This window comes from Malania oleifera, chromosome 1 (assembly GCF_029873635.1).
Source record: "Malania oleifera isolate guangnan ecotype guangnan chromosome 1, ASM2987363v1, whole genome shotgun sequence".
Lineage (NCBI taxonomy): Eukaryota > Viridiplantae > Streptophyta > Magnoliopsida > Santalales > Ximeniaceae > Malania > Malania oleifera.
In genome coordinates this window covers 62891806-62914914 of record NC_080417.1, presented here as the reverse complement: position 1 = coordinate 62914914, position 23109 = coordinate 62891806, and the positions used below count along the sequence as shown (strand labels likewise).

General features: G+C 38.3%; 1 protein-coding gene across 5 annotated transcripts in view; it reads right to left on the bottom strand.

The window, feature by feature from the left end:
- LOC131160604 (zinc finger CCCH domain-containing protein 55-like) overlaps positions 1-23109 on the bottom strand; it is a 45410-nt gene that overhangs the window by 5894 nt on the left and 16407 nt on the right. The gene's annotated exons all lie outside the window — the stretch shown is intronic.

The following is a 23109-nucleotide window of genomic DNA, read 5'->3' as shown; positions in this document are numbered from 1 at the left end:
ATTTGAAGACAAATTTGAGTGGGAAAAAGGCAATGCATGCTATATAAAATTTAGTTCAGATTTACTTTCCATTTCAGGGCACAAACGAATAATACATCATCTATAAATGATACAGCCCATTAATTAAAAATTCAGCAATAACACATTTGATTGAATTCCCCACCTGTTTCCATACGGACAGCCATAAAGCACAGATACTTCTATAGAATGGACTTACTGGCATCATATCCCATACAGATAACCCACTAAGATATTCTTTAGGATCTGCCATTTTTTTCTCAGACGATCCATCATATAATTGTATGTAGATGTTTTGGCATTTAAATAAATTAATTCTACATTTGAGTGCATAAATTTGAAGACTTGGATTTATATGGATTTTAACAGAACTTGTTACAATTTTGAACTGCATTTTTTGAACTCTGCTGTCTGCTCTTCCAGACCCAAAGAAAATGTTTTCTACAATGTACTTGGAAAACCACTACTATGTGCATGGCATCCTTTCTTATGTGAACATTATTTTAATTAGAAATTTCTAAATACTTAAAGAATTCAACACAAGGAATGCCAAGGAATGACAAGGGAAAATAAAATCATTCAAATCATTGTTCTTATACTTGTTTCGTGTTTTATTTAAGCATTTTGATGCCCACATATGTTTTTGATACCTTGGATCTATTATGCAAGCTGAAGGAGAAATCAAAGATGATGTAATGCATAGAGTTAAAGCAAGTTGGGTAAAATGGAGAAGAGCTTCAAGTGTGCTCTGTGATCATCGAATACCCTTAAAATTGAAAGGAAAGTTTTATAAGACAGCTATAAGACCAGCTATGCTATTGGATCGGAATGTTGGGCAACGAAAAAACGTAATATCCAAAAAGTAAAAGTTACCGAGATGATAATGCTTAGATGGATGAATGGTATAACATTGAAAGATAAATTAAGGAATGAACATATTCATGGTAAATTAAGTGTAGCTCCTATAGAAGATAAGGGCGGGATGACTAAGATGGTATGGACATTTGCAACGTAGGCCAAATAATGCACCTGTGAGGAAAAGTGACTTAGTTATTGTGGGGGGTAGTAGAAGGGATAGGGGTAGACCTAAAATAAATTGGGAAGAGATAGTAAGGATTTAATATCCTTGAATCTATCAAGAGAAATGGTCTATGATCGCATAAATTGGCAGAAAAAGATTCATATAGCCAACCCCACCGAGAGGGACTAAGGCTTGGTTTTGTTGTTGTTGTTGTTATTTCTACTGTATAGCAATATCAATTTTTTACAAATTGTCATATCTATGTTTTCCCGTATGCATATCCCATGTCCCCAATATCTGTATCCACCAGTGTTTTAAAAAAAAAAATGGTGGTCGACATAACAGTAACAATCAGATGCAGCAGTAAGGGTGTACAAAAATAACTGAAAAACCAAAAACAGGACCAAAACCAAACCAAACACATCCCGGTTCAGTCTTTTGGTTTGCAGTTTCGGTTTCGGTTTTGAAAAATAAAAAATTCCAACTTCAGTTTCAGTTTTGGTCCAAAACCAAACTAGAAAAACTGAATTAATAAATTATAATTGTATAATTTTATATAATATTAACATTTCGTGTTGTTGTACAATCAAAATGGCTAATACCCTTAATAATGAAATAATTCAACACCATCAGTTTATAATGAATTAATATAAGGATCATGGGGTGGCAATGTGGGATTATATGTGAGGGTGCCCCAGCCCCCAGTTGTAAGATAGTCAATGTGGGACAATCTGAATTTTTCAAGCAAAATGGAAAGGTTGGTTGCACTTGCACACTTGCACTGCTGCTGGCCTGCTGCTCGCCTGGCACCTGCCCCGCCTTCCAAAATCTCACACCATCTCTTGTCCCACATCGGTTGCACATGGGAAGAAAACTAGTTTCCCTTCCTATGAATACCAACTCCACCCCCACTCTCCCCCCAGGCTTCAGCTTTATAAAAGGAGCTAATATATTGGGCTTGGGCTGCAGGCCCAGGCCCATGTAGGCCAATGGTCCTCAGTTACTGATGCTAGGCCCACATAAGCCAATGGTTCTCATTTGGCTGATTCAAAGATTATTATAATTTAAAAATTTTTTAAACCGAAGTTTAACCGAAGTGAACTGGAAAACCGGCAGTTTGGTTTTTTATAAACCAACGGTTTCCAGTTCAGTGTCGGTTTATGAATATCTGAAACTGAAAATTGCAGTTCGGTGCTCAGTTTTCTTGATAACTGAACTGAATAAAACCGATTACACCCCTACGCAGCGGTTGCGATCTTTTTGAATATTAAGTAATGCATAATGGATTTTATGTCAGTGAAGCCATTATAAGATTAGAAAACTTGTTTAAACTTACAGATTCACATGTTTGACTCCGAAACATTGCATACTTATCTCTTATGTAATCATTAATAAAATTTTTGATCAAGTTAGACATAGGATATGCTAAACAGGTTGAATGTTATATTGGTTGTTTTGTCGGTGAAAGGAGAAAATCCTTGCAGCTGTTACCAGTCACCATTTTATCAAGTATAAATCTAATCCAGACAAAGAAATCATTAAACATTAAAATATATATAATGAAAAATATTTATATTTCATATTTCATAGCATAATCACAGAATAGCCTAAAAATCTAATCAAAGAATAAGCAGTATGAAGCAAAGACTAAAAGACTACCTGGCTTCAAATTTAAGTTTCATATGATTTTTCAGGAATTGAAGGATGTAAATGTATGTTACAATTATAGTTTTTGACCAGCAAGAAAAAGAAATATGATTATATTTCCTATATGACAGACTACTGACTACCTGGCTTCAAATTTAAGTTTCATATGATTTTTCAGGAATTGAAGGATGTAAAAGTATGTTACAATTATAGTTTTTGACCAGCAAGAAAAAGAAATATGATTTTCTTTCCTATATGACAAACTACTACTACAACAACAAGAAGCAGCCTTAAGTCCCACTACATGAATCCTTTTCCAACAATTAATCCAATTGAGAGCATTTTCCTCTACTAGCTTAAGAGCTATTAAATGCTTCCTCACTACCTCATTCCAAATTATTTTAAATATACCCTTATCCCTTTTCATACCAAAAACAAAAGTGCGCTACTAGGCCTGTGTTTCAAATGTATCTTGTCTTTGATCGGTGTTATGCCTAGTTTATTGTGTACGTGCTTGTATCTTAATTTATCTTCTAATGTTGTACCACTCATTCATCTTAACATTTATATTTTGGAAACTTTTATTTTTTGTACATGTTTCATAGTTTTCCAACATTATGATCCATCAAGCATTGCTGGCCTTATTAGCTGTCTTGGAAAACTTTCTTTTTAATTATAAGGGTATCCTACAATCACACAACACGTTTGACGCACTCCTCCATTTTACCCAACCTGCTTTAACTTTGTGTATTACATCCTCTTCAATTTCCCCTTCTACTAATGATATTAATTTCTTGATTATCAAGTTTAATCTTCTCTCTAATACTCCACCTTATGTTACTAAAATTACATTTCATATATTCTATCTTATTCCTACTTATCTTAAAACCTTTAAACTCTATAGCAGTCCTCCAAACTTCTAACTTAGATTCCACTCTGCTCCTACTTTCATCAATCAAGACAAATTCATCTAAAAACAACATACACCAAGGAATCTTGTTTTAGATATTCCTAGTGAGTTCATCGATCACTAAAGCAAAAAGATAAGGACTCAAAGTAGAACCTTGATGTACACCTATTGTGATTGGTAAATCTCTAGGTTTCCCCTCCTACAGCCCTCATATTGAGGAGAAGCTTTCACAAAGGCCAATAGCCGATAGCTGATGTCACTAACCTGAACTTCTTTATCTACTTGAAAGCTGATGGACGGCTTTCTTCAAGGCCTATGATATTATATTAGTAAAGAGCCTTTGGATTCACCCTTTTCCGTAAGCCTAGAAGCAAGGTGCAGTCAAGCCCTATGAATCTTATCCATTGAAGAAGACAGACTTCAAGACTGAAACTTGCCCCTTTATTATTATATTATTAGTAAGATAAGGCGTTAAACACTTTGCCCTTCTATAATAGGGGAAAGTAAAGATACGAGCGCCATTCTTCAGATGGATAGCTGCTCGATAGTTATTGTAGCCGGGATAAGCAGGCACGAACTTCCGCATAGTAACCTAGTTTTTTAGGACAAGTACCTAAGGGGGCTAGGAGGTACTACTTGCGTCAAACTTGTGAAAGAATACTTGCTGCGCACCTGCTGAACAAGACTCCTTTCAAGTCAAAGGGAGATTACCAATTCCGAAGGGACCAACCATTTGACTTCTAGGGGAGGTCTAACATAGCGGAAGACCACGGCTTTTGTGAGTGTTCAGCACAATACGGTACGATATGCCACTAGCATAAATTGGGGGCGCAAGAGCCACTAGCAGGAGATAGATTTAATGCCAACCTGGAAGTGATTCGCTAAGTCAGGTTTTCCAGTGGCCGCCTATTGTAGAATCGTCAATAACCTGGCTGCCACTATCATGTGTGTAAAGACTGACTGTATAGTTATACTGGAAACCGTTTGGCAAGTCTAGGGGCCCTGAAATCCGCTCCTTAGCTATAATGTTCCAGAGTCATGCTAAACAGACACTAGCCGTCCTCCAATTACTATTAATTAATTGGACCTTCAGGGAACGAGTATAGCACAAAAATGAAAGATCTGAGTAACCCTCCAAGCTAGGGGTATTTGATAAAGGCCATAGCAAGCAAACTTTAACATACCAGTTAGAGTAAAGCCTCAACTTTCATAGATCAGTAGGATAAAACGACAATCCCAAGACTAGCTTTCCCAGACAATGTATCCTTAATGACCTCAATATATCTATTACAGACTCTCTTCTTCTACCTAAACTTTTCCATTAATTTTCTTAAAAGATAAATAGCTTATGTTGTTGATCTCTCAAGCACAAAACCAAATTGATTCTCTAAAACTCTCATTTCAAGTATTATTCTTTGTTCAATTAGCTTTTCCCATAGTTTCATCATATGACTCAATCTAATTTCTGATATGGTTATTACAATTTTGAATATTGCCTTTATTTTTTATATGAACCAACAAGCTCCAATTGCACAAGATGATCTGCACATGCCAAGCAGACCCATTACAAGAGCTAGAGCAAACAAGGTCAAGGAGGTACACAAGGACTAATTGAGAAGTTGCTTGAGCAAGAGTCAATGAGGATCATGGACACTAAAGAAAAGGACTTTCTTGAAGAGCATAAGATGGTAAATTGTCTAAAGACGTGTGAAACTGGAACCAATGGGGGCTTTTTTGGGGAATTTTTATTATTTTAATTAAAGTATGGGCTAAATAGTGGGCCAATTGTGTCAATTAAGCATGGTGTTAGGGAGTGACAATGTAATGGGGAAAAGGGGGAGAGATATACTACTATAATTGTATTCTCCAGGGATTTAGAAGGAATATATGATTATTTGTGTTAACGTTTGTATGGTTATTCTCTTGGATTTGAATAATACAAGTAGTCATTTTCATTATGGTGTTTTGTTGCCTTGGATTGTGATATACCTAATTGTTGTAGCCTTATTCTGTGTACGTGAATATATTGCTCGTGTGATATCATATGGTTCCTTGTTTCTCTTGAGTATTGATGCTCATGCTTGCAGGCTTGAACGTGTGAGATTTGGCTGACTCGTCGAGGGAGAGCTCTCAACGAGTGCCGCACAACCCTTACTTGAGTTCCATTTTGGGAGTCCGTGACAGATGGTATCAGAGCACAGTGTGCGCGAGCACCATGAGTGGTAACATGAGAAACAAGTCTGAAAAAGTATAGCGCATTGAGGAGCTTGAAACAAAACTAGTAACCTTTGAGACAACGTGCTGTGAACTCAGAGAGTTTGTGGCAACATTGATAAAGGAGAAAGGCATGCCAACAGAGCTTAAGGCCGCTAAAGAAAACCCTAGAGGAAATCTCTATGGGGTATCAAAATTTGAGGAGAGACTTGAGGAACTTGAAAAATTCATTCCACGTGTAAAATCCCCGGATAAAAGGCCAATAGAGCTTGCGGCCCTTCCAGAGGAGTATCAAGCAGTTGGAAGCCTTTGAGAGTAGGTTGGAACATATTAAGGGCATATTGTCATCTCTTTCATCCCAACAAAGAGAGCCAATAGAGCTTGAGGCCCCGCTACGGGAACTAATGGATAATTTTGATTTCCTTACAGAAGATATTAAGGAGTCCATCACTGCTTTGACGGAAGATTTGAAGGAGATGGGCAATGTCCAGAGTGTTGTGGACCAGGTTCAGATGGATTTACAAGAAATGACGGTAAAAGTGAATGCAGTGGCGCAGATAGCCCGAAGGCTAATTGCGGAACCAAGTGAGAGTTTTCGATTAAAGGTACCAGAACTTAAAAGTTCTGGGGGTATGTGAGATGCAAAGGAACTGGATAATTTCTTCTTTGATATGGAGCACTACTTCATGTGCTCACGAGTTGATCTAGAAGCGGACCAGGTAAATATGGCAACCATATACCTTGTTGGGGATGCTAAATTGTGGTGGAGAACTAAATGGAATGATATTCAGCACAATAAGTGTGTCATTAACACTTAGGAGGGGTTGAAAGAGGTATTGAAGACCCAATACTTCCCAGAAAATGTAGAGTACATAGCACAGTGCAAAGTAATGGAATTGCAACAAACTGGCTCAATAAGGAGTTATGCATGAGAATATCAGGCCTTGATGTCGGACATCGTAGACATGACCGAATCAGATAGGCTATTTCATTTTCTCTGGGGTTTGAAGACATGGTCGAAGAATGAACTGTGCCGGCAAGGTAATAGTGATCTCTCTTCCACCCTCTCCGGTGCTGAACGATTGGATGATTTTTTAGACAGTTCTGGGAAACGAAATTTCCCCATGTCCGCCAAAAATGATTCCAGACCCAATAAAGTGTATAAGCCCACAAATGGGGGAAGGGACAGGGAGATAAATAGTTCTTCGAAAGATAAAAGAGCGCCCATGACTAGGGAGTGGAGGGGCAGACGAACAGGTGGTGGGGAGCTCGGTTGCCGGTCTCATGTTTCCTTTGCATAGGACCGCGCGAAAGGCTTTGAATGCTCTAAAAGCCCTTCGAAGGGAAACCAAAACCCCGAGAGCAACCCCAGAAGAAAAACAGAATATGGTGGGGAGCATTGAGATTTTTGGGGGTATTAGAGCGCCAAGTAATTACCAACAAATCTTAGGAGAAGGGCTTAATGCACGTTGATCTACTTTTGAAAGGAAAGAAAATCAATGCCATGATTGATACAGGGAACACCAATAACTTCATTACTGATTCAAAAACCCAACGATTAGAATTACAAGTAGACAAGGATGTGGGAAAATTGAAAGGAGTGAATTCTCAAGCATTAACCACATTAGGAGTGGCACCTAAAGTAGCCTGCCAAATGGGGTCATGGTCTGAAACAATTGACTTCACCGTGGCACCCCTCGATGACTTTGATGTGATATTAGGGATGAATTTTCTTAAAGTAACACACTCAGCTACGAATTGTCTTGTGATAATGGAAGATACACCTTGTGCTGTTCCCGCAACCTACAACACTTTCGATGAAAGGAAGTTGCTTTCAGCCTTCCAATTCAAGAAGAGAGTAAAAAGGGGAGAACCTTCTTTCGTGGTTCTACCAGTAGTTTCAGAAAATGAAGAAATAGGCGAATATCTAGTTGAAATTAAGGAAGTTTTAGAAGAGTTCAATGAGGTAATCACAGAACAGCTACCCAGGGTTTTACCACCTCGACGACAGATTGACCACAAAATTGACCTTTTGCCGAGGGGTAAAACCGCCAGCACGTGCCCCTTATCGAATGGCACCACCTGAGTTAGCTGAACTTAGAAGGCAACTAAATGATCTAATTACAGCAAGATTCATCCGCCCATCAAAAGCATCTTTTGGAGCCCCAGTATTATCCCAAAAGAAACAAGATGGAAGTTTGCGTTTTTGTGTAGATTATTGAGCTCTTAATAAGGTGACCATTCGCAACAAGTATCCCATTCCGTTGATTGCCGATATTTTTGATCAGTTAAGTACAGCTAAATATTTCACTAAACGGCTTTGAGATCGGGATATCAAGTGCGTATTGTAAAGAGAGATGAACCTAAGACCACTTATGTCACCCAGTATGGAGCATTTGAATTCCTTGTCATACGCATTTTGGGTTAACAAATGCACCTGCTACCTTTTGTTCTTTAATAAATCAGGTTTTTGGGGACTACCTCGATTAATTTGTAGTCGTTTACCTTGATGACATAATGGTTTTCAGCGCATCCTAAGCAGAACATAAAGATCACCTTCGACAGGTTTTTCAAAAACTCCAAGAAAATCAGTTATATGTAAAAGGGGAGAAGTGTGCTTTTGCTCAAAAGTATATTAAATTCCTGGGACATATCATTGAAAAGAGCCAGATACATATGGATTCAGCAAAAGTACAAACCATCAATGAATGGCGAGCATCTACATCCGTTAGAGAACTACGATCCTTCTTGGGGCTAGCCAACTACTATCGAAAGTTTATAGAGGGGTACTCTAAAAGAGTTGTATCATTAACAAATTTACTGAGAAAAGGGGTACCATAGGGGTGGTCAGAAGAGTCTCAATCAACATTTATTGAATTCAAGGAAAAGATTGTAAGAGATCCTGTGCTAATCCTTCCTGATGTGACGAAGTCATTTGAAGTACAAGCAAACGCCTCAGCCTTTGCATTAGGGGGAGTTCTTTTGCAAGAAGGGCATTCAGTTGCTTTTGAAAGTAGAAAATTAACGGGTGTCGAACAGAACTATACAGTGCAAGAAAAGGAGCTTCTCGTTGTGGTACACTGTCTCTGGGCGTGGAGGCACTATCTCTTGGGGTCCAAATTTGTGGTAAAAATTGATAATGTGGCAGTTACTCACTTATTGTCACAACCAGGACTAACTTCAAAACAAGCCCAATGGTAGGAGAAGCTAACTAAATTTAATTTTGATTTTGAATACAAAGCAGGGAAGAAGAATGAAGTGGCTGATGCTTTAAGAAGAAAAACCGAATTGGCAGCATTGAAACTCATAAGTCATTTATCAACTAGTAGGGTGGCGTTACCTTTACCTTTGAAAGATCTTATCAGGGAACATTTAAGTACAGACCAGCAGGCGTAGACATTGAGCAAACTGATAGAAAAGGAGAAGACACGACAATTTTGAGTAGAAGATGGGCTGATAATGACTAAAGGCGGGGGAGAGTCTACGTGCCCAAAGCTAGAAACTTGAGGAAAACCTTACTAAAAGAGTGTCATGATACATTGTGGGCTAGTCATCCCGGATGTCGAAGAACTCATGCATTGATTACACAGGGGTACTATTGGCCGAATATGCAAGACGATGTGATAAGTTATACCAAAACTTGCTTGATCTGTCAACAAGATAAGGTAGGAAGAAAGAAGACCTCAGGTTTGTTGGAACCATTGCTAGTTCCTGCAAGGCCATGGAAGAGTGTCTCTTTGGACTTCATTTCCTTATTGCCAAAAGTAGAGGAGTATGACACGATTCTGGTGGCGATTGATCAGTTTTCAAAGTATGCAACTTTCGAACCAATCTCGAAGTTATTTTCAGCAAAGAAGACAGCTCGGTTATTCTTCAAGCATGTGGTGAAATATTGGAGTGTTCCAGAAAGCCTAATTAGTGATAGGGATGTCAGATTCACTGGTGAATTTTGGGGTGAACTCTTTCGCTTGATAGGTTCAAACCTTAATCTGTCCACCAACTACCACCCGCGGACAGATGGTCAAACCGAACATTTTAATGGGATGATAGAAGAATACTTGCGACATTTTGTTAACTCAAATCAGAAGAAGTGGGTTCCTTTACTAGACACAACACAATTCTGTTTTAACTCTATGAAATCTTTTGCAACTAATAAAAGCCCTTTTGAGATTGTAACAGGTCAACAACCGACTCTCCCACACACTCTGGATGGTCCATACAAAGGAAATTGGCCGAAAGCATACCAATTCACAAAGAATTGGTTGCAAAACATAGAAGTCACTCGAGCTCAATTAGAAAAAGTATCGAAGCGCATTAAGAAATGAGCTGACAAAGGGAAACAACCACAACAATTTGAAACTGGAGATCTAGTTCTTGTAAAAGTGCCTCCAGAGATATTTTGATTTCTTCGCAGCAAGGATAAAAGGCTTTTATGCCGTTACGAAGGTCCAATCAAAGTGATCGAGAAGGTGGGGCATGCATCTTATCGGCTTGAACAACCAGAGTGGATGAAGAGCAACAGACAACCAATCCATCTCGTGTTTCATGTACGCAACCTAAAGTCATTCCACACAAATAAAGCAGATCCACACCAACAAAAGATAAGGAGATCAACAATTACCAGAAGACAGCCTGAAAACAAAGATGTTCAGGAGATCATTGCAGACAGAGTTGTCAATGCAAAAGGTCGTCAACAATAACAATATCTGGTTCAGTGGATGAGTCTGGGAGAAGAAGAGAACAGTTGGGAAAAGGCAGAAAACCTTCAAGATGCCATATAAAAGATTGAAGATTTCAGAAATTCGAAGACAACGACATCAGCTTCAACATCAGCAGAGTGAGGAGGCCTTCAACAACACATCGACGAGGATGTCGATAAAATGAGTGGGGGAGGACGTTAGGGAGTGACAATGTAATAGGGAAAAGGAGGAGAAAGATACTGCTATAATTGTATTCTCCAGGGATTTAAAAGGAATATATGATTATTTGTGTTAACGTTTGTATGGTTATTCTCTTGGATTTGAATAATACAAGAAGTCCTTTTCATAATGGTGTTTTGTTGCCTTGGATTGTGATATACCTGATTGTTGTAGCCTTATTCCGTGTATGTGAATATATTGCTCGTGTGATATCATATTGTTACTTGTTTCTCTTAAGTATTGAGACTCACCTAGCGCTCGTGCTTGCAGGCTTGAACATGTGAGATTTGGCTAACTCGTCGGGGGAGAGCTCTCAACGAGTGCCGCATGACCCTTACTTGAGTCCCATTTTAGGGATCCGTGACACATGGCATGCTTAAAGTTATGTGGGGCTATTTTTTATGGGCCAGATTGATGTCATAGCCTATTTTTATTGGCTGGGCTGATATCATGGGTTTCTTTTATTTTTTATAAGTAGCCAAGTCTCTATTGTATTGAAAAAAAATATTTTTTGTTGAATATAATTCCAAGTGAGGTTTATTTCTCTTCAAGTTTTTCATTGAACTTTCACCGAACTTATTAAAGGTGCTACCTTTGTGGCATTCATCCATTAATTTGATATTCTTGGTTTATGCTTCACGTCAAGTAATAGGTCAAGGATCTACTATCATGTCGAATCTTATTTTGGGTTTGGGGTTTTGATAAATCTGATTTGGGGTCTCCGAACGTTCATTCTTGGGGTTCCGCATCATTTGGTATCAGAGCTTTGGTTCAAATCAGGTTTTATCTAACTTATTTTTATCGTCTGCTTTTGAAAAATCTTTATCTCATAATCATTTATCCTTATTTCATATTCTTCTATCATCCGATTTACCTATCTTGTTTTCTTGTTTCCGAAATTTTCCATCTCTTCTTTAATATCATCCATCATCAAGATTGAATCTTTTGTGGCTAGAAATTGCAAGAAACACAGCAAGGCCGATTAGAGCACCTCAAAAAAAAAAAAAGCCATTTTGTGCATTCAAAAAAAAAAAAGAGGAGGCAACAACTTGAAGGTTTGTGCAATTTGTGACTGCACTTAACTTGGATTCTCTTTTGGCTTTATCTTAGTCCATTCTAAAATCTACTCAATTTATTATTCTGATTTGTGTTTGAATATATATCCCTGGTCAAGTTGGTTATTTTGTTCCATTGAATTTCTTCTAATTTCGTTTGCGTCATTATTGTTTTCTTGACTTCTTTTTGTCTCTCCTTCGTTGTTTTGTGTCCCGATTTAATTGTTCTATTATTATTTTCATTGATATCTTGTTTCTAATTCATTGATCCAATTGCTACGTTTGGTTGAATTATTGGTTTGTTTGGGATTAGTTCATTAAAGAACTAAAAGAGAAATCCTGAGTGGTAAGAGGCACGAGTGTGTGAGCGTATTAGAGGGAAAAAGCCAAAAAAAAAAAAGTGTCAAAACACGAGTGTTGAGTATCATTGCTTGAGGGTAAACACATAAGGGAGTGAGTGAGGAAATTTTCTCTCTAATATCCTTTTGTTTGAAATCATGAGTAGAAAGGCGATTAGCGCTGAAACTTCCAACAAGGGTAGCGAGAATGAGAACCCTCCACAAGACTCATTCTTCACCTTGCAAGCCATTGAACAGCAATTTGAAAAACTCAATACAGTTTTGGTGGAGTTCAAAGATAGATTGGATAGACAAGACGCTGCAATTGATGGACTGAGAAGAGGGCAATCCAATGAAAGGCGGCGAAGGCCACATACTCCTCCGATTGTTGAATTTGAACATGATATAGGTAGCAATGATGCAAGTGATGATGAACATAATGGTATGGGCAGATTTGCTTATCGAGGTGCTAGGCAAGAGTGACAATCTCGATGGGAGCCAAGGGGTCAAGATAACATCGATAGAAACATCGGAAGCATCAAAATGAAGATCCCTCCTTTTCAAGAGAAAAATAACCCGAAGGTATACCTTGAATGGGAGAGGAAGGTTGAACTCATTTTTGAGTGTCATATCTACTCCAAAGAAAAGAAGGTGAAATTGGCGGCTGTGGAGTTCACTAACTATGCACTGGTATGGTGGGATCAAATTCTTCTTAGTAGGCATAGAAACATGGAAAGGCCTATTGAAATGTGGACCAAACCACTACTACCGTGACTTACACCAACGTCTTCAAAGCCTTACCCAAAGTACCAAAAGTGTTGAGGACTACCACAAGGAGATGGAGATAGCTATAATTCAGGCCAAATATTGAGGAAGATAAAGAAGCTACAATGGCACGATTCTTATGTGGGTTGAATCGGAAAATTGCTAACATAGTGGAGCTGTAGCACTATGTGGAGTTAGAGGACATGGTGCATGTGGCAATGAAAGTAAAAAGGCAACTCAAACACAAGGGAGGAAACAAGCATACTACAACAACTTCGGCTTCCCATTCCACATGGAAACCGAATTGGGGGAAATCAAAAGAAGAAAGGGTTGTTTCCAAATCCAAGGAAGAGAAGGAAAAAGGCAAAGACAAAGTGGGCAGCCATGAAAAAGGTACAACCTCTTCTCAACCTAGTAGGTACAGAAATACCAAGTGTTTTAGGTGTTTGGGGACTGGCCATATTGCATCACAATACCCAAATAAAAGAGCAATGATTATGAGAAATGATGGTACTATTGAGACCGATGATGAAGAGAGTGATCATGAGTCCATGCCTTCACTTGAAGAGTCTAGTGATGTTGAGTATGCTGTCCATGGCGAGGCATTTAACTAGGAGAGCTTTAAACATGCATGTGGTGAAAGATGAAAATAAGGAGCAGCGTGAGAATATATTTCATACTCGATGTTACATCCATGATAAGGTGTGTAACATGATCATCGATGGAGGGAGCTGCACTAACGTAACTAGTACCACATTAGTAGAGAAGTTGGGGTTGCAATGCATAAAACATCCTAGGTTTTACAAACTTCAATGGTTGAATGTGTGGGGAGGTTAGGGTGAATAAGCAAGTTCTGATTGTATTTTCAATTAAAAAATATTATGATGAGATTCTATGTGATGTGGCCCCTATGCACGCTAGTCACATCCTTTTGGGCAGGTCATGGCAATATGATCGACGTGTCACTCATAATGGGTTCAAGAATAGGTATTCCTTTATAAAAGATGGGAGGAGTTTGAACCTTGTACCATTGACTCCAACACAAGTGTATGAAGATCAAGTGAGATTGAAAATAGCAAATGATGAGAAAAACAAAAGAGAGGCTGACAATAAAACAAAAGGAGAGGCAAAGAGCATTGAAAACAAAGAGAGGAGAGAAAATGAGGGCAAGAGAGGAGCTGAAATTAGAAAAAAAAAAAAAGGTGGTAAAAATGAGGAGAAAAAAGCGAGAGAGGAAAAAGTGAGTTTGTATGCAAAAGAAAAAGAGTGTAAGAAAACTTTTTATGCACACAGACCTCTAGTTATACTCATGTACAAGGAGGCATATTTGAGCACTAACGAACACACCTCTTCCTTACCTAGTGCTGTCGTTTCTTTGCTGCAGGAATACGAGGATGTCTTTCCTGTAGACGTGCCCAATAGTTTGCCACCGATTAGAAGAATTGAGCATCAGATTGACTTCATCCCCGGGGCTACGATTCCTAACCGTTCAGCCTATAGGAACAGCCCCAAGGAGACTAAGGAACTTCAAAGACAAGTTGAGCTACTAGCCAAGGGGCATGTGAGGGAGAGCATGAGTCCGTGTGCAGTACTCATGCTACTAGTACAGAAGAAAGACGGATCATGGAGGATGTGCATGGACTGTAGAGTCATCAATAAAATCACTATAAAGTATCGCCATCCTATCCCTAGAGTAGAAGACATGTTAGATGAACTACATGCCTCTTGCATCTTTTCTAAAATTGATTTAAAAAGTGGCTACCATCAAATAAGAATGAAACCAGGTGATGAATGAAAAACTGCATTTAAGACAAAGTACGATTTGTATGAATGGATGGTTATGCCATTTGGTCTCACCAATGCACCTAATACTTTCATGCGCTTGATGAATCATGTGTTGCGTGCATTTATAGGCAGATTTGTTGTTGTCTACTTTGACAACATCCTAGTGTACAGCAAGAATCTTAATGATCACTTGGATCATTTGAAAAGTGTACTGAATGTTCTTAAGGAAGAAAAATTGTTTGCTAACCTAAAGAAATGTAATTTTTGCATGGAAAAGCTTATTTTCTTGGGTCATATGGTAGGAGCTAAGGGCGTAGAAGTAGATGAGAGGAAAAGGTGAAAGCAATAAAAGATTGGCCAATACCTAAATCTATAACTGATGTACGTAGTTTTCATGAGTTGGCTAGTTTTTATAGGCGGTTTGTGAGAGACTTAGCACCATTGCTGCACCTTTAACTGAAGTGATAAAAAAGAATGTGCAGTTTAAATGGGGTAATGCACAAGAACATGCCTTTAAAATGCTTAAAGATAGGTTATGTTCTGCTCAATTGTTACTTTTACCTGATTTCACTAAAACTTTTGAGATTGAATGTGATACCTCCGGGATTGGTACTGGAGTTGTTTTGATGTAGGTTAAGTGTCCCATTGCATATTTTAGTGAAAAGCTCAATGAGGCAGCATTGAACTACTCCACGTATGATAAAGAACTGTATGCCTAGGAGAGGGCATTGGAGACGTGGCAACACTACTTGTGGCCTAAAGAATTCGTGATCCACTCTGATCATGAATCATTAAAGCATTTGAAGGGGCAAGGTAAGCTAAATCGTCGCCACGCCAAATGGGTAGAGTTCATCGAAACCTTCCCATATGTCATTCAGTACAAGCAAGGGAAAGAGAATGTCGTGGCTAATGCGCTTTCTCGCAAGTATGCCTTAATTACTACACTTAGCACTAAGCTATTGGGTTTTAAGTACATAAAGGATTTATATGCTAAAGATTCCGATTTTGCTAATGTGTACGAGGCATGTGAGAAAGTTGCATTTCATAAATTCTATAGGCATGATGGATATTTGTTTAGGGAGAATAGACTTTGTGTGCCTAACTGCTCCTTAAGAGAATTGCTTGTGCGAGAGTCACATAACGGGGGTTTGATGGGACATTTTGGGATACAAAAGACTTTAGATATTCTGCATGAACACTTCTTTTGGCCACATATGCGTAGAGATGTAGAGAGAGTGTGTTCTAGATGCATTTCATGTAAACAAGCTAAGTCTAAGGTCTTACCTCATGGCCTTTATACTCCTTAACCAGTACCTAGTGAACCTTGGATAGACATTTCAATGGATTTTATATTAGGTTTGCCCAAGTCCAAAGGGGGTATGGACTCTATATTTGTGGTGGTTGATAGATTTTCTAAAAAACACATTTTATTCCTTGCCATAAAACTGATGATGCCACAAATATAGTCGATTTATTCTTTAGGGGCATTGTGTGATTGCATGGCATTCCTAGGACAATTGTAAGTGATAGGGATGTTAAATTCCTTAACTACTTTTGGAAGGTTTTGTGAGGAAAATTAGGAACTAAGCTATTGTTTTATACTACTTGTCATCCTCAAACCGATGGTCAAACCGAAGTAGTTAATTGGACTTTAGCTACTTTATTGCGTGCAGCCATTCAAAGGAATTTAAAATCATGGGAAGAATGCATACCACTTGTTGAGTTTGCTTATAATAGAACCGTGCATACTTCTACTAATTTTTCTCCATTTGAAATTGTTTATGGTTTTAATCCTTTGACTCCATTGGATTTGATGTCATTACCTGTGAATAAGATAGCTAGCTTAGACAAACAACACAAGGCTAACTTGGTGAAGAGGATCCATGAACAAGCACGGCAACACATCAAAAAGAAGAACCGACAATATTCATCTCAAGCCAATAAGGGGCTCAAGTTCGTTACTTTTGAACCGGGAGATTGGGTATGGGTGCATATGAGAAAAGAGAGGTTTCCTACTAAAACGAAAACAAAGCTACACCCGAGGGGTGATGGACCTTTTCAAGTGCCAGAAAAGATCAACGACAATGCATACAAGTTGGATCTACCGGGTGAGTATAAAGTCAATGCAACTTTCAACATTTCTGATTAATCCCCTTTTGATGTAGGTGATGATTCAAGGACAAATCCTTTTGAGGAGAGGAGGAATGATATGAACCAACAAGCTCCGATTGCACGAACTGCACATGCCAAGCGGACCCATCACAAGAGCTAGAGCCAACAAGGTCAAGGAGGCTACGCAAGGACTAATTGAGAAGTTGCTTGAGCAAGAGTCGATGAGGGCCATGGACACTAAAGAAAAGGACTTTCTTGAAGAGCCTAAAATGGTAAATTGTCTAAAGACGTGTGAAGCTGGAACCTTAAGCCAATAGGGACTGTTTTGAGGAATTTATATTGTTTTAATTAAAGTATAGGCTAAATAGTGGGCCAATTGTATCAATTAAGCATGGCATGTGACTTGCACATGTTTCATTAAATGGCATGGCACATGTTTCATTAAATGACATGGCATGCTTAAGGTTATGTGGGGCTATTTTATTAGCCAGATTGATGTCATAGCCTATTTTTATTGGTTGGGCTAATGTCATGGGTTTCTTTTATTTTCTATAAGTAGCCAACTTTCTGTTGTATTGAAAAAAGAATATTTTTGGCCGAATACAATTCCTAGTGAGGTTCAGTTCTCTTCAAGTTCTTCATTGAACTTTCATCAAACTTATCAAAGGTGCTACATTTGTGGTGTTCATCCATTAATTTGATATTCTTGGTTTATGCTACACATCAAGCAATAGGTCAAGGATCGACTACGATAGTAGTTAGAGGCGCGAGGCGAGCCAAGGTGCAAAGGGTCTTTTGAAGCTAAGGCGCGAGGCGAAGGCGTGCACCTCACGAAGGTGAGGCGCACAATTATTAAAATGGTGTAAAATGTCTATTTGGGGTAATTGATATATGAACACATGAATATCTAGTAATATTAGAATTTAAAATGCCAAAACATTCAATAACAAAATTGGAAATTTAATAAAATTGCCAAGACGAAGCCCAAAAGCATCAACAATTCAACATAGTTCAACATCAAAAGAAAAGAGTACAATAAAAGACTTCCAAGGTATAAAATCTAAAAATCCTCCTCAATCATCACTCGTCACTCATCATCAACTATGTCTGCGAAGATATCATCATCTTCCTCTTCATCATCAAAATTGTTTTCTCCAACATCTTTTTCCTCTTCTGTCTCCTCTACACTATCCACTTGGATTTCATCCTCATCTACAAGTTCCAACATTGTGGTCCGACCCCTAGCACTGGTTGCACTACTAGATGAAGCTCTTCCTCTTCCTCTAGACGATGATGGCATATTGGTACTTATTCTTGATCTAGTGTGATGCGGGGGGTTGTTTAGTCCAGCAACTCTAGCAACAGAATCCCAAGTCAAATTATCATCTTCAATCACAAGTTCATCATCCTCATCAGAATCACCATCCATCCTACCAATCAACCACTCATTACTATCATCCATGTCCTTTAGGAGGATGGGATCAATGGTGTCACGTTGTCGTATGGACGCCTCAGAGTTCAATTATATTTCACAAATACCAAAACATTCAAGCATTGTTGGGATAGCCTATTTCTCCTTTTGCTATGAAGCTGCAAAAAGTTTAAAGTAATATGGTAAATAATGATTCTAAAAAGCAGTAGACTGGTAGTTCATGTTCTTTAATAATTAATCCACGATATACTAATGACTTACATGTTGGAATATGCTTCAATTTCTTTCGCAGCCGGTAGCACTACACGTAAGGCTAAGGATTTTCACAGCAAACTTTTGCAAGTTCGGAGTTGTTGATCCATATGCCATCCACCATTGCGCTGTTATAAAATAAATTTTAAATGAATACCTACTAGGTAAATAGCAAAAATAATTTTCAAAAAGAAAGAGATAGTACAAATGCCACTTTACCTGGTGCTTTTGTCTTCCTTTGTCTCACTGCCAAACTAATTCCAAAGACACCACTAGCGGCATTGTATTTTTCCAACTCATTTGAAACTTTATCTTGCATTTCAATAGTTGGCAGTAACCTTGCAATACATTTGTACAAACTCGTCATAATTTCTTCATCTTGCAAAATGTTGGGGTTTGAATAGAAAAATTCCGAATTCAAGTAGTGTGTAGCTGCATGCAACAGTTAACTTAAGAGCATAGACGATGGTACTCCAAAAAGTAGGCATCAAAACAATACTAGCTGCTCTTTTGCCAGCTGCCTCCTTTGCCCATTTAGTAGTATTTCAATCTTTAGAAGTAAACATCTTCCTCAAATTGTTCTTTTGAAGGTGGATTGAACGAAGGGTGATGAAGGCAATTGCAAATCTTGTAACTTCGGGTCTTAGTATCTCCTTTCCTCCAGTGAACTGTCTCATCAAGTTCACCACACCAACACGGTTATGGATATAACCATTCAAAAAAATTGTCATTTTCAAAGTTGCATGAATTGAAGGCATCTTCCTAATATCCTCCAAAATTAAATCAATGCAATGAGTAGCACACGGTATCCAATATAGATGTGGCATCTTTGCTTCCAACAATCTCCCTGTTCAAAAATCAAGAAATGAAGTCATTAAAATATTAAAATAAACAATATATACACTATAGAAAGTGGTTCTAGAAAAAAGTTCTTACCTGCTGCAACATAGTTTGACGCATTGTCAGTTACTACTTGAATCACATTTGATTCTCCAATTTCCTCTACTATCTCATCAAGTAATTTGTACATTCTATCTGCATTCTTGACAAGATTAGAAGCATCAATAGACTTGATGAATACTGATCCCTTGGAGAGTTCACTAAGAAGTTTATTATGTCCTTATTAGCAACCGAATCTCTCCAACCATCAGACACAATTGAGCAGCCATATTTTGTCCATTCCTCCTTATGGACCTTCAACAACTCTTTCATTCGACTAACTTTCTCCTTTAGGTAAGGAACTCTCACTTCATGATAGCTAAGTGGCTTTATTCCAGGACCATATTGTCCCATCGATTCAAGTGTCACTGCAAAGCTGCTCAGACGTACAGTGTTAATGGTATTCCTGCATTATACATCCACCAAGCAAAATCTCCCATTGCCTTTTTTCTTAGTTTTTTCTTGCATGCCTCATTTATTGATGTTTGCTTCATCTTCCCTTCTTTCCTAGCTTGAACCGCTTTCTTTGGATCGAGAGTAAAAAACAAGTCTATAGGCCCCTTCTGTTTTGGTTTCTTTAAGTTGGATTGGTATGATCTTTTACTTCCATCACCAGTAAGCACTCTCTTGCCACGAGTGTCAATTTTTTGAATTTCATCTTCTTCATCTTCACCATAATGATCTATATCATCAAAGTCGGGCAATAGCTCATTTTCCTTCTTTTCCATATCTTTCTTCAACATATACTCTTTAATCTCCTCACGTACATGAGCAAGGCACTTAGAGCATTCTTTCACAATTCGAAATCCTCCGACAATGTGTTGTTTTGCCCGAAATATTCCTCCCCTTGTGACTTTACCACAAAAATTGCAAGTCAAATTATTTCTATTTTTTTGATCCTCCAAATGTACATACTTCCATGCAAGATCTTTCTTTGCCGAGGCCTCACATCCAGAACTAGAATCCATTTAAGATTTTAGACTTGGTATCCCGTATCCTAACTGAAAAAACAATGCATCATATATTTCGGGCAAATTAAGCAATAACTCATTTTGTATTAGTAGCTAATAGCCTAATCCAAACAATAACCCATTTAAAATTTAAGACTTATATAATACATTTCCAAACAAATTAAAAAACAGTAGCTAAATTTCAATAAAAAGAATAAATATTATGTATTAGTTATAATTTATAAACTTACATTAATTAAACTAAATATTACAAATTAAAAAAACAGTAGCTAAATTTCAGTAAAAAGAATAAATATCATGTATTAGTTATAATTTATAAGCTTACATTAATTAAACTACATAGTTAATTTATAAGCTTACATATAAAGAAGAAGAAAAAGAAAAAGAGAAGCAGCACGCAACACGCAGCAAGCACAAGCAGCAGGAAGAAGAAGAAGAAGAAGAAGTATGCAGCAGGCAGCAGGACACAAGCAGCAGCAGCAGAAGAAGAAGAAGACTTACAAAGGTTCGAAGGCTCAAAGACAAGCTCGCTGCTGGTTCGAAATGTCGAAGACGACGTGACGAACTCACGTCGTGTTCAAAGGCAGGCAGACAAACTCACGGTTGCTTCAAAGGCAGGCGGACGAACTAGGGTTGGCTCCGGCTGGATCGAAACGAAGTCGCACAGGGTCATGCTTCTTCAAAATATCGAAGACGAACTCACGATCCTAGTTCGAAGCTCGAAGACAAAGTCACGAAGGCTTCTGGCTGGTTCAAAGGCTCGCAAACGAACTCACGAAGGGCTTCGAAGGGTCGAAAGGGGCTAGGGCTCTGTTTGTTCGAGTCGAATGAGGGCTACGGGTCTGGCTTGGGATATTTCTCTCCTTTAAATGACTAAAAATTCACAAGGCGCGCCTCACTGCGCCTCGTCTCGCCTAGCGTCGCCCCTTGTAGGTCGCCTAGCCCCACCTAGTATGAGGTGCAAGCCTCTTCACCTCACTGCACCTTGCGCCTAGGAGGCGCGCTTTTAACTACTATGTCCACTACCTTTCGTATTTTCTTGGTCTCTAGAATAGTTTTGAATAGATTAGTTAACAATATACTCTCTGTATCCCCTAAACATTTTCAAACTTCAATTGGTACGTTATCTAGTCCTACAAATTTCTCACTTCTCATTTTTTTTAAGTCATCTTAACTTCAAGGACACTAATTTTATGAATAAACCTCATATTTTTAGTCTTTTCCTCATTTGTCACATCCACATTCAAGTTTTCAGTTTGGTTTCATTAAACAGCTTACAAAGTATCTCAACAACCTCTCTTTTATGTCTTCTTTAGTTACGACATTATCATTCTCATCCTTTATACCTTTTACATTAGCTAAATCTTTACATTTTCTTTCTCTAACTCTAGAAAGTCTATAAATGTCTCTTTCTCCCTCTTTTGTATCTAGTGTAGTATATAAAGTATCATAAACTCTATGCTTAGCTTCACTAATGGCCCTTCTTGCATTTTTTTCTTCCCTTTTTATACTTTTCAAGGTTTTCTATATTCCTACAACTTTGCCATATTTTAAACTAGTTTCTTTTCATCTTAACAGATTTTTGGACTTCTTTATCCCACCACTAACATACTTTATGTTGACTTTTTGAGTCCGATCTCTGTTTTGATGCTGACAAACCACTAGTGTCTTATGCATATATTTAGTGCTTGAACAGGTAACATTTTAGAACACACACATAAGGAGACTGAAAATGGAAGTCAGAAGAAACTCGAAAAACATGTACATCATCTGGCACATTCCAAGGAAGTCGCAAGACCAAAAAAAAATTGAAGATATTTAAATTTCATTTGTATTGCATTAAGTTTTTCTATTTGGTGTGTAATAATACATCGCATGCATGGTATGAATGAAAGTTTAATAATGACCATAGACAGACCGTAGGGAACCAACCCTGACTTCGGTCAACCGAAGGTCGACCGACGTCGAATTTTTGGGCTTAATTTAAAAGCCTAAGCCATAAACTGACCTTAGGTCCCCAAGCACCTCATAACAAATCCCCTATAACTCAGAAGTTATAATTATGTGAATAGGGGTGACTTCAAATAAAAATCAGAACTTAAAATGACCATTGAAAGGGCCTCAGTCAACCGAACCAGTCTAGTTATACTATGCTAGTCGACCGAATCACTGTTGGCTGAAGAGATTAAGCCTCGGTTGACCGAACTTGTGCAGTATAAATGATACGGTCGACCGAACCGTACAGAAGTCAACATTTTGACTTCGTAGGGTCGATCGTCCAGTTTTGAACACAGTGTCCTCGGTCGACCGAACTGCCACATGCCTGACACCTCGTACACTCGGTCGACCAAATCTTTAGTTCTATTTAGCCACGGTCGACCGAATTGTATGCGTAGCCGACCGACCTCTTTGTTGGTCGACCGAACCTCGAACGGTTTAAAATCGCCTTAATACGGTCGACCATATCTCCTGTTCAAAATGGCCACGATCGAACGAACATAGTAATACAGTCAATCGAATCCTGAATATGGTTGACCAAACCTCTCGGGTTGGTCAATTTTTTACCGCAAGTAAACAAGATTAATTTTAATTAAACATCATTAATCTTTCTCTAAAATGACCTCTGTGTCCCCAACGGTCACATTTTCACCCAAATCTATATATACCCCCTCATAACTCAAAATTAGCAAGTTGATTGGTTAGAAAATCCTCTAAAATTTTTATATCATAT